Consider the following 9834-nt stretch of genomic DNA (forward strand, 5'->3'; position numbering starts at 1 on the left):
GAGAGAACCCATTTGTCTCAAGGACAAAATAAACATGAAAAACGTGTCCTTGACCACAAACAATATGTCCTTGAAGTCGGGCTATAGGGACTTCACATCGCTGTAAATGTTTCAGACTGTTGGATACGTTTAAAATTTCCAGCAACAGTAGAAAAAGGAATGCCTTTCTCACATCTTCCTTTGTTAGACGATGATTCATGTTTTATTATATTATATAAAATGGTTATCACTTAGGTTCCAAGAAGCAAGCAACCTCACTTACAAAACCTACATCGAGAAACTGTAATTACAATTGGTTGTAGTCATTATTTACAGAGGCCAGTTGATAATGTAGCAGAGGATTCAGAATACAGAGGAAAACTATGTGTACAAGCCAATGGGTCATAAACATTACAAAAGCATGTCACAGCGGAGATGAGTATATGTAATAATACATTTTTACTTACCAATAGCTCATGGCCTAGTGCACCTTTATATGCAGGGAACGGAATATATTGGACATGTGGAGTAAAAGCCTATACCTGGCTACCTTTAAAATGGGCAGGTAATTGCTACCTTGGAATTGTATTTCCTGGTGTTACAGATCACAGTAGAGACAGCATGAGGTATCAGAGGATAGATTTCAAACGAGTAAGGGGAAAATAGGAAAAACAAGATTCATCGGGAGAAAGAGTTTCTGACCTTGCAGAGGGTCTCTTGATAACTTGGGAAGGGATATCTCTCAATTCTATGGTATTCAGGAGAATGGGCAAATTGCTGGGAGCAAGAATAAATGAAATATCAGTGGGAATAGCTAATCTAACAATAGAAGTAGCTGCAGTACATTTAGTAACTTTACAAAATAGGATGGTTTTAGACATGATAAGGGCAGAAAATAGTGGTGTCTGCAAGATTGTGGGCAATGAATGCTGCACTTTCAATCCTAACAATGTCCTTAATATCTATAAGGCTATGGAACATTTGCACTGGATAGGTCAGGAATGTCATGCTCCAACAAAAACACCAATTGAGATAAAATAGGAGTTTGGTTCAGAGGACAGTCCAGCTTAAAGGGGCACTAATAATACTTGGCCTATTAGGTAGGGGTTGTCTGCTAGTGAATTGTTACGGATCGGTTTATCAGCCTGTATGGTTACACATGATGTCCTCCAATTACTAAGGTGTTGATGGCAAGGCCAACGGCCATACATCAAGTTGATAATTGTAGTGAAATATAGGATATGATGAAAACAGAAATAAAGTTGAACAAATGATTGAATATTAGCTCAAAAGAAGGATTCAGAAAGTTTAATTTCTATGTTTCATACAGTTCGCATTTACTCTGTTCCAGCCAAGATTCATTTATTCCGGTTGACTGGTTGACCTGTCCACGTGTTCTAGTTCTGGGAAATGCTTATCTGTTCACATACCACTAATCACCAACTGCTCTTGCCACGCAGGAACAACTGAATAATATTATTTCTTCTGCCTTGTAATAGCTCAAGGCTTGTTTTCTTTACAGGAGAGGACAGCGGATGTTAGCTGAAGTCTGCAGGAAATTCTGCTGAGTTATGTGTTTTTACACTGCAAAGTTCCCGACTAGGCTGTTCCTAAATTTTATATTTGAAACTAATGAGGGAAAGAATAGAAGTCCAAAATTAACAAGTCCAGAAATGGGAAATATGTCAGGAACATGTACAGCCATTGTGATATTTTTGGGCCTCATCTCTCATCCATTTCAATTATAACCAATGGTGTCTTGAACAAATATTTTGTGTGCATGTTTCAATCAGCAGAGCTATGGGTCGGAAGTATACCAGGCCCTCTACAGCACTGCAGATGACTAAACAAATAGATTAATTTCCACGTCTGCATTCTGTCTCATTTGTGAGTAGTGACAACATTTATGCTTTCTCAAGTGTGTTCCTGATCTGCAAGAGGTGCTTTCTCAGGTCCTGGACCCTTGGCTGTCATCAGCTGAGCTCCTCCTGTGAAATTTTAAAGTTTTGAACTCTGCATGCAGGACGTTGAGATTGTGTCTTTTTCAGCAGGAATAACCTAGTCCCTGTATCTGGCCCACACATCATCACGGTTGGCCTAAACTTGTGACTTTGTCCCGGTCTAGCATGACCAGATACCCCCAGTTAGCAATTTCTTCCTCTTGGAGCAACTGTTGCCTAAACCTTTAAAATTGCATATCTCTGGTTCTACTGATTGGATATTGCCATTCTGGCCTCATCATATTTATTGAAAGGTATACTATTATTCTAAATTGATTTGGATTTTAATTTAGTTGTATTTTTACTTTATTAAGGGTTGTGTGCTGAATAAATACTAAACACAGAGCCTCTAGGTTAATCCTGAATGCTTTTCTACCAAGTTACCGGATGGTGAAGCATAGATTAATTTAACCGGTTCTGTGCCTTGGACGAGATGATCTCGTCCAAGGCTACAGTTCCCCTGTGCCTTGGACGAGATCATCTCGTCCATGGCACAGGGGAACTTAGGGGCGCGCTAGCGCGCCCCCCGTGCACCCCCCTCCCCCCCCCCCCCCCAAGTCGGGGATGGAAGGGGAAGACCTTCCCCTTCCACCCCCGAGTCCCCCACCCCCCCCCCCCTGTGACGTCAGCGCGCGCGAAAAGTATTTCCTTCCCTTTGAAGTCCCTCCGAGGGTTTCAAAAGCCAGATTGCTTGCAATCCGGCTTTTGAAACCCCACTAGACACCAGGGATTTTTTTTTTTTTTAATTGAAACTGACAAAAGGGAGCGACCCCTTGGGCAAGGGTCGCTCCCAGGGGGGGCATATTTTCGGGAAGGCCTTTTCTGCACCCCCCTGGGGGCAGATCGGCCTACTATTAGGCCGATCTGCCCCCAGGGGGGGCAGAAACCTCTAGGCACCAGGGACCATTTTTATTTTTTTTATGTTTCATTTTTTTTTTTTTGCTGGGGAGCGACCCCTTAGGCAAGGGTCGCTCCCCTTGGGGGGAAATTATATTTTGGCCATTTCTGCCCCCGTTGGGGGCAGATTGGCCTATTTTAATGAGGCCAATCTGCCCCCAAGGGGGGTAGAAACCACTAGACACCAGGGAGTTTTTTCTTTGCGTGAATTTCACGCAAAGGGAGCGACCCCTTAGGCAAGGGTCGCTCCCCGGGGGTGAGGGCAATTTATTTTAGGCCATTTCTGCCCCACCTGGGGGCAGATCGGCCTACTATTAGGCCGATCTGCCCCCAGGGGGGGCAGAAACCTCTAGGCGCCAGGGCACTTTTTTTTTTGTGTTTTTTTTTTTTGTTGTTTCTTTTTTTTTTTTTTTAGAGATGGGGAGCGACCCATCAGGCAAGGGTCGCTCCCCTGGGGGGCAAATTGTATTTAGACCATTTCTGCCCCCCTGGGGGCAGATTGGCGATTTTAGGTCAATCTGCCCCCAAGGGGGCAGAAACCACTAGGCACCGGGGATTTGTTTTTTGGCGCCAATGTCACGCAGGGGGAGCGACCCCGTAGGCAAGGGTCGCTCCCGGGGGGGGGGGTTGGGGGTTGGGGGGGGCAAATTTATTTTAGGCCATTTCTGCCCCCCCCGGGGGACAGATCGACCTATTATTAGGCCGAACTGCCCCCAGGGGGGGGCAGAACCCTCTAGGCACCGGGGCAATTTTTTTTTTTGTGTTTTTTTTTTTTGTTGTTTCTTTTTTTAGAGATGGGGAGCGACCCATCAGGCAAGGGTCGCTCCCCTGGGGGGCAAATTGTATTTAGACCATTTCTGCCCCCCCCGGGGGCAGATTGGCCGATTTTAGGTCAATCTGCCCCCAAGGGGGCAGAAACCACTAGGCACCGGGGATTTGTTTTTTGGCGCCTATGTCACGCAGGGGGAGCGACCCCGTAGGCAAGGGTTGCTCCGGGGGGGGGGGGGGGGTGGGAGTTGGGGGGGCAAATTTATTTTAGGCCATTTCTGCCCCCCCCCCCGGGGGACAGATCGGCCTATTATTAGGCCGAACTGCCCCCAGGGGGGGCAGAACCCTCTAGGTGCCAGGGCAATTTTTTTTTTTTTTTTTTTTTTATGTTTCTTTTTTTAGAGATGGGGAGCGACCCATCAGGCAAGGGTCGCTCCCCTGGGGGGCAAATTGTATTTAGACCATTTCTGCCCCCTAATTTATTTTAGGCCATTTCTGCCCCCCCCCCGGGGGTCAGATCGGCCTATTATTAGGCCGAACTGCCCCCAGGGGGGGGGAGAACCCTCTAGGCACTAGGGCAAATTTTTTTATTTTTTTTTTTGTTTGTTTGTTTTTTAGAGATGGGAGCGACCCATCAGGCAAGGGTCGCTCCCCTTGGGGGGCAAATTGTATTTAGGCCATTACTGCCCCCCTTGGGGCAGATTGGCCGATTTTAGGTCAATCTGCCCCCAAGGGGGCAGAAACCACTAGGCACCTGGGATTTGTTTTTTGGCGCCAATGTCACGCAGGGGGAGCGACCCCGTAGGCAAGGGTCGCTCCCGGGGGCGGGGGTGGGGGCTGGGGGGGGCAAATTTATTTTAGGCCATTTCTGCCCCCGCTGGGGGCAGTTCGGCCTATTATTAGGCCGAACTGCCCCCAGGGGGGGGGCAGAACCCTCAGGGCACCAGGGCAAATTGTTTTGTTGTGGTTTTTTTTTTGTTTGTTTGTTTTTTTCGAGATGGGGAGCGACCCATCAGGCAAGGGTCGCTCCCCTGGGGGACAAATTGTATTTAGGCCATTACTGCCCCCCTTGGGGGCAGATTGGCCGATTTTAATTCAATCTGCCCCCAAGGAGGCAGAAACCACTAGGCACCTGGGATTTGTTTTTTGGCGCCAATGTCATGCAGGGGGAGCGACCCCGTAGGCAGGGGTTGTTCCCGGGCAGGGGGGGCTTGGGGGGTCAAATTTATTTTAGGGCATTTCTGCCCCCCCCCCCCTCCCGGGGACGGCTGAGCTAGAGGCCAAACTCCACAGGTAGGCACTTTGCAAAAAACACCTCTGTTTTCTGTGAAAAAATATGTTCTGTCCACGTTGCGCTTTGGGGTGTTTCCTGTCGCCGGCGCTAGGCCTACCCACACAAGTGAGGCATCATTTTTATCGGGAGACTTGGGGGAACGCTGGGTGGAAGGAAATTTGTGGCTCCTCTCAGATTCCAGAACTTTCTGCCACAGAAATGTGAGGAACATGTGTTTTTTTAGCCAAATTTTGAGGTTTGCAAAGGATTCTGGGTAACAGAACCTGGTCCGAGCCCCGCAAGTCACCCCTCCTTGGATTCCCCTAGGTCTCTAGTTTTCAGAAATGCACAGGTTTGGTAGGTTTCCCTAGGTGCCGGCTGAGCTAGAGGCCAAAATCTACAGGTAGGCACTTCGCAAAAAACACCTCTGTTTTCTTCCAAAATTTTGGATGTGTCCACGTTGCGCTTTGGGGTGTTTCCTGTCGCCGGCGCTAGGCCTACCTACGCAAGTGAGGTATCATGTTTATCGGGAGACTTGGGGGAACATAGATTAGCAAAACAAGTGCTATTGCCCCTTGTCTTTCTCTACATTTTTTCCTTCCAAATATAGGAGAGTGTGTAAAAAAGACATCTATTTGAGAAATTCCCTATAATTCACATGCTAGTATGGTCACCCCGGAATTCAGAGATGTGCAAATAACCACTGCTCCTCAGCACCTTATCTTGTGCCCTTAGAACCAGCCGTAGCGGGCTCTACCGGCTATTAAAGTCCCTCTCCCTTGTTAAATGCCCGAGCCGAAGCGGGCCTTTAATAGCCGGTAGAGCCCGCTACGGCGGGTTCTAAGGCTATAATAACCACTTTTGCCATGCTGGTGGTTTTCCTGGAGCCTAGTCTGAACGCTACCTATGCATGAAAACGGTCTGGTGGTGCAGTTATGTTTCCCTGTTTACAGGCGCAGTACTGAAGACCCTAAATAACAAGTACCCGGTACCAATATCCAGTGACATTGAGACTCAGCACAGGACATAGGGCGAACCAAACTTGCCAGTCCGATCCACCAAACAGGACTTTACGACTGGACAAATTTGTGACTGAGCTTGGAAGGGCAAAGGCCAGAGTGATGTGTCCTTCCTTTCCTTGATCCCTCACTCCTACCAGCTCCAACACTCAATTGTTAGCACTTCTTGGTGGGTTGGCCTGGCGGTTAGTAAGGGTTACTGCGATTCACCTGTAATGATCTGCCACCCAGAAAGACTAACAAACACAATACCTAAACATGCAAAGAGGAACACCACAAAATAGGGCATGATGAAGAATGCCAAATTTCACAAGCACTAAAGTGTGTCCAACGACAAACTTTCAACACCACCCAACAGAGGGAACAAATTACCACAATTATTACAAGTGGTTTACAACCATTTGGCAGGCAACAGCTGCTGTAGGATCCTGACAAGCATTATAAATATGAAGGATGCATCAAAACTAATCAAGTGCTAGACAACATCCAAGTGGGAATGACTATCAAAAATCATAGGAACAAGAAAATATCAAGGGAACAGCCAAGAGAGACTGGTAACCACAATAAGAATATTGTGAACAACTCAGATACCAATCAGACACACAACAAAACCCAAGGGAATCTGAGAGACCACCATCACCAAAGGTAGAGCTAAAACATACAAAATATATTTAACAGCAGAGATTGTCTCGCCATTCTACCACTTTGTGTAGCTGTGCCTCTAACGTTCCATCTCTACCCATCCACAGGACTTTCGAACATGCACACCCATATCATTTACCCTTTCCTTCCCTTTTCTCACCCCTGTCCAATCCTAATGCTTCACCGCCTGCACCTCTCACTCCCTTATGCCCAGCCATCTGCCTCCCTTTGTGGTCTACACTCTCTCAGGGGCAGTCTCCCCCTATCCCTGGCTCTACTCATTCTCTATCGGCCCTCTCTTAGGGCTACCTTTGCTCTCTCCGTGGTAGTCATTTACTTACCCTGCTGATTTTATACGTCTGTGTGCACCACCTCCCAAGCTGTACTGATTCTCCATGTTTTCTTGGTGTGCTACATTCTCATCTCCAGCATGTCTATTCCTTACTCTGCTGTCCTTTCAGTTTCTCAATCTCTCTCCAGGACTTCACCCCCTCTGCCTGGCTGGTTGTTTGCACCTCCCAGTCCCACATCGCTCTCTCAACAGCTATATTTTTATTTATCACCCTGTTGTTTCTCTCACCCCGTCTCCCTACAAACACATGAACTGTGCCGCTTTCCTCTAGATAGTTTCTTACCCTGCTATTTCTTTCAGTTTCTCTGCCCCCTATTGTGGGTTGTCTATCCTTTCCCTGCAGTTTCCCCACTCTCTGTTTCCTTCTCTTTCAGTAGGAGTGTTTTCTCTTCCTGCTCTTTCTTTTAGCCCCCCTCTTCTCTTACAAGGGACTTTCTCTCACATCTCAACTTGGCTATCTATTTTGTAAACTTTTGTGTTTCTTTTAGTCCCCCTGTTCTCTTCCAGTGGACTACTCTCCCATCTCTGCCTGTTTTCTTACCCTGCTGTTTCTTTCAGTCTCACTGCTTCGTCCTTCAGGGGGTTGTCCCCCTCTAACTTTCAGCTTGTTGCCATACTTTTGTGTTTTTGTCAATGTATCTGTCCCCTCTGCCCTGCCCCCCCTTCCTTTCCTCTCTCTTACTCTTGGTCTCCTTATCCTGGTGCTTCTCTCAGTCTGCCTGCTCTCTTGGAGCTGTGTCTCCAGTCTTTTTATCTTGGTGTTTCTCAGTCTGCCTCTTGTAGCTGCCTCCTTATCTTAGTGTTTGTCTCAGTCTGCCTGCTCTCTTGTAGCTGCCTACTTATCTTGGTGTTTCTCTCAGTCTGCCAGCTCTCTTCAAACGGTCTACCCCGTCTCCTTGTCCTGTGCTTTTCTCAGTCTACCTTCTCTCTTGTAGCTGCTTCCTTATCTTGGTGTTTCTCAGCCTGCCCTCTTGTAGCTGCCTTCTTATTCTGGTGTTTATCTTAGTCGACCTACCCTCTTGTAGCTGCCTCCTTATCTTGGTGTTTCTCTCAGTCTGCCTGCTCTCTTGTAGCTGCCTACTTATCTTGGTGTTTTCCCTCAGTCTGCCTGCTCTCTTGTAGCTGCCTCCTTATCTTGGTGTTTCTCCCCACCAGCCTGCTCTCTTGTAACTGCCTCCTTATCTTGGATTTACCCTAAGTCTGCTGATCTCTTGTAGCTGCCTCCTTATCTTGGTGTGCCTCTTAATCCGTCTGTTCTCTTGTAGCTTCCTTCTTATCTTGGTGTTTCTTTCAGTCTATGTGCTCTCTTGTAGCTGCCTCCTTGTCTTGGTGTTTCTTTCAGTCTATGTGCTCTCTTGTAGCTGCCTCCTTGTCTTGGTGTTTCTTTCAGTCTATGTGTTCTCTTGTAGCTGCCTCCTTGTCTTTGTGTTTCTTTCAATCTATGGGCTCTCTTGTAGCTGCCTCCTTATCTTGGTGTTTCCCTCAGTCTCCCTGCTCTCTTGTAGCTGCCTTTATATCTTGGTGTTTCTCCCCATCTGCCTGCTTTCTTGGAGCTGCCTCCTTAGCTTGGTGTTTCTCCCCATCTGCCTGCTCTCTTGGAGCTGCCTCCTTAGCTTGGTGTTTCCCTCAGTATGTCTTCTCTCTTGTAGCTGCCTCCTTATCCTGGTGTTTCTTTCAGTCTGCCTGCTCTCTTGGGGCTGCCTCCTTATCTTGGTGTTTCCCCTCAGTCTGCCTCCTCTCTTGGAGCTGCCTCCTTATCTTGTTGTTTCTCTCAGTCTGTCTGCTCTCTTGGAGCTGTCTACAGAGTCTCCTTGTCCTGTGCTTTTCTTAGTCTGCCCTGCCCTCTTGTAGCTGCTGCCTTATCTTGGTGTCTCTCTCAGTCTTCCTGCTGTCATGTAGCTACCTCCTTATCTTGGTGTTTCTCTCAGTCTGCCTGCTCTCTTGGAGATGATCTCCCGTCTCATTATCTTGTGCTTTCCCCAGTCTCCCTGCTGTCTTGTAGCTGCCGCCTTCTCTTGGTGTTTCTCTCAGTCTGCCTGATCTGCTGGAGCTGCCTCCTTATCTTGGCGTTTCTCTCAGTCTGTCTGTTCTCTCGTAGTTGATCCCTTATCTTGATATGTATCTCAGTCTGTTTCCTAACCATTTTGCATCTGAGTCTCTCTAGCCCTCTTTCGCATCGGTCTCACCTGAGACTGTCTCCCTTGCTGCCCGTGACCATGCATCTCTCCATCTCACAGCAGCCCTCTCAAGGGCCCAGCCCATGCACCAATAGCTCACCCAGGCATGGGTTTGTAGGTATTTCCTCGCTGCGACTGGTGGCTCTAATGCTATAATTGCATGAAGAGACCACAAATTTGAAAGTGCGCAGCATAGAAACCCTGCTCTGGACGAGCTACCGAGAGGCCCGGGACACTCTAGAGCTGGCAGCAGCCCCTGGCCCTCTTACCTGCAGGGGTGCGCGGCTGGTGGTCTCCGGTGCCCGGGGTCTGCCTCTGGGGCCCGGGGTCAGTCTCTTGTGCTCGGGGTCTGGTGCCCGGGGTCAGTCTCTGGTGTGGGTTCTGTCTCAGGTGCTCGGGGTCAGTCTCAGGTGCTCGGGGTCAGTCTCAGGTGCTCGGGGTCAGTCTCAGGTGCTCGGGGTCAGTCTCAGGTGCTCGGGGTCAGTCTCAGGTGCTCGGGGTCAGACTCTGGTGCCCGGTCTCTCTCTCTGGTGGCCGGGGTCAGTCTCTGTGGCCTCTCTCTGGTACCCGAGGTCAGTTTCTGGTGCCTGGGGGTCAGTCTCTGGTGGCCGGGGTCAGTCTCTGTTGCCTTGTGGCCGGGGTCAGTCTGTGGTGAGGGGTCAGTCTGTGGTGAGGGGTCAGTCTGTGGTGAGGGGTCAGTCTCCGGTGAGGGGTCAGTCTCCGGTGA

General features: G+C 48.5%; 1 protein-coding gene across 2 annotated transcripts in view; it reads right to left on the reverse strand.

Annotated features, from left to right (window-relative positions):
* The window catches only part of PHF1 (PHD finger protein 1), a 607606-nt gene extending 598109 nt beyond the window's left edge, over window positions 1–9497 (reverse strand). For both annotated transcript variants that reach the window (XM_069241858.1, XM_069241855.1), the window contains exon 1: window positions 9377–9497. The gene's annotated coding sequence lies outside the window, so the exon portion shown is untranslated. The remainder of the gene's footprint in view (window positions 1–9376) is intronic.
* Window positions 9498–9834: the final 337 nt, after the last annotated feature.

This window comes from Pleurodeles waltl, chromosome 6 (genome assembly GCF_031143425.1).
Source record: "Pleurodeles waltl isolate 20211129_DDA chromosome 6, aPleWal1.hap1.20221129, whole genome shotgun sequence".
Classification (NCBI taxonomy): domain Eukaryota; kingdom Metazoa; phylum Chordata; class Amphibia; order Caudata; family Salamandridae; genus Pleurodeles; species Pleurodeles waltl.